Genomic DNA, 2,311 nt, shown 5'->3' on the forward strand with positions numbered 1-2,311 from the left:
GGTTACGACAGCACATGCTGGGCTCGAGCATGTGCTAGTGCCGCACGTTTCTTCATCGGGGCACCATCGCCGGAGCATCGTCGGAGAACCTGACTGGCGGCATTGGGGTTCCGACGATCAGAGGGTGTGCGCACATGATATGCAATGGGTGCTGGTACTTGGCCCTTATATTAGCCCCCTATCCCTCATCAAACCTCGAGAACTCACACCCCCTTAAAGAGCATTGGAGATTTTATAGGTTTGCTGCCAGTAGCCATTAAAGTGTCTGAAATGGGGACGCTTTTTTCAAAATGTCACAAAATCTTGAAAAATAAAAAACGAGTCGTCTTACCATGAAACTTCACGTGATGGTTTAAGGGACCATTGTATGAATTTACATGCCATAAAAATGGCATTGGCACAAAGAAATATGAAGATGTGCCTAAACCCACCTAACACCCTATCGATCCACGGCTGCGCATCCCGCCTCTCTGGCCGGCGTAGTGCCCGCCCGCCCACCCATTCGTTTCGTCGGTTGGCTTAGGCATACGGAGTTCATTCCCAGTCTAATATCGAACCGGACCGATAGTTGTGGCTGCAGGATCAATAGCACATAGAGGGGGACCCGGTCGATCCCCGGCTTGCGTATCCCGCCCCTCTGGCCGGCTGGGCGCCCGCACGCTCGTTTCGTGGGTTGAATTAGGCATACGGAGTTCATTCCCAGTCTAAGCATATGGAATTCAGTCCCAGTCTAAGATCGGATAGGACCGAAGGTTGCAGCAGCACATGCTGAGCTCGAGCATGTGCTGGAGCCGCATTTTTCTTCGTCGGGACACCATCGCCGGAGCATCGCCGGAGAACCTGAACGGCAGCATTGAGGTTTCAGCGATCGGGGGGCCGAGGGGTGTGCGCAAATGATGTGCGATGGGCGCTGGTACTTGGCCCTTATATTGGCCCCCTATCCCTCATCAAACCTCGAGAACTCACACCCCTTAAAAAGCATTTGAGATTTTACAGGTTTGCTGCTAGTAACAATTAAAGTGTCCGAAATGGGGACACTTTTTTCAAATGGTAACAAAATCTTGTACACTTTGAGTTTTTAGCTGAATTTTTTTGTGCGTGCCAACAAAAATACAAGGATCACGTCCACCAAGTTTGGGGCCAAAACTCCTTCCAAAAAAAATTTATAAAATCTCGAACCATAAAAAGTTTCAAAAATCATGAAAAATAGAAAACGAGTCGTCTTGCCATGAAACTTCACGTGAAGGCTTAAGGGACCATTGTATGAATTTACAAGCCATAAAAATGGCATTGGCACGCAGAAATATGAAGATGTGCCTAAACCCACCTACCACCCTATCGATCCACGGCTTACGCATCCCGTTCTCTGGCTGACGTAGTGCCCGCCCGCCCGCCCGCTCGTTTCGTCGGTTGGCTTAGGCATACAGAGTTCATTCCTAGTCTAAGATTGGACCAAACCGAGGGTTGCTGTAGTAGGATCAGCAGCACGTAGAGGGGGACCCGATCGATCCCCAGCTTGCGCATCCCGCACCTCTGGCCGGTTGAGCGCCCGCACGCTCGTTTCATGGGTTGACTTAGGCATACGGAGTTCATTCCCAGTCTAAGCATACGGAGTTCATTCCCAGTCTAAGATTAGACCAAACTGAGGGTCACGGTAGCACATGCTAGGCTAAGGCCTATGCCGGTGCCAAATTTTTCTTCGTCGAGGCAACATCGCCAGAGCATCGTCTGAGAACCTGACTGGCGGCACTAGGGTTCCGACGATCGAGGGGGCCGGGGGGGTGTGCGCACATGATGTGCGATGGGTGCTGGTACTTGGCCCTTATATTAGCCCCCTATCCCTCATCAAACCTCGAGAACTCACACCCCCTTAAAAAGCATTTGAGATTTTACAGGTTTGCTGCTAGTAGCCATTAAAGTGTCTGAAATGAGGACACTATTTTCAAATGGTCACAAATCTTGTACACTTCAAGCTTTTAGCTGAATTTTTTTGTGCATACCAAAAAAAATACAAGGATCACGTCTACAAAGTTTGGGGCCAAAACCCCTTCTGAAAAAATTTTATAAAATCTCGAACCGCAAAAAGTTTTAAAAATCGTGAAAAATAGAAAACGAGTTGTCTTGCAATGAAACTTCACGTGAACGCTTAAGGGACCATTGTATGAATTTACAAGCCATAAAAATGGTATTGGCATGCAGAAATATGAAGATGTGCCTAAACCCACCTACCACCCTATCAATCCACGGCTTGCGCATCTCGTCTCTCTGGCCGGCGTAGTGCCCGCCCGCTCGTCCGCCCACTCGTTTCATC

Source organism: Durio zibethinus, chromosome 22, assembly GCF_047325235.1.
Source record: "Durio zibethinus cultivar Kanyao isolate XHJ-2024 chromosome 22, ASM4732523v1, whole genome shotgun sequence".
NCBI classification, from domain to species: domain Eukaryota; kingdom Viridiplantae; phylum Streptophyta; class Magnoliopsida; order Malvales; family Malvaceae; genus Durio; species Durio zibethinus.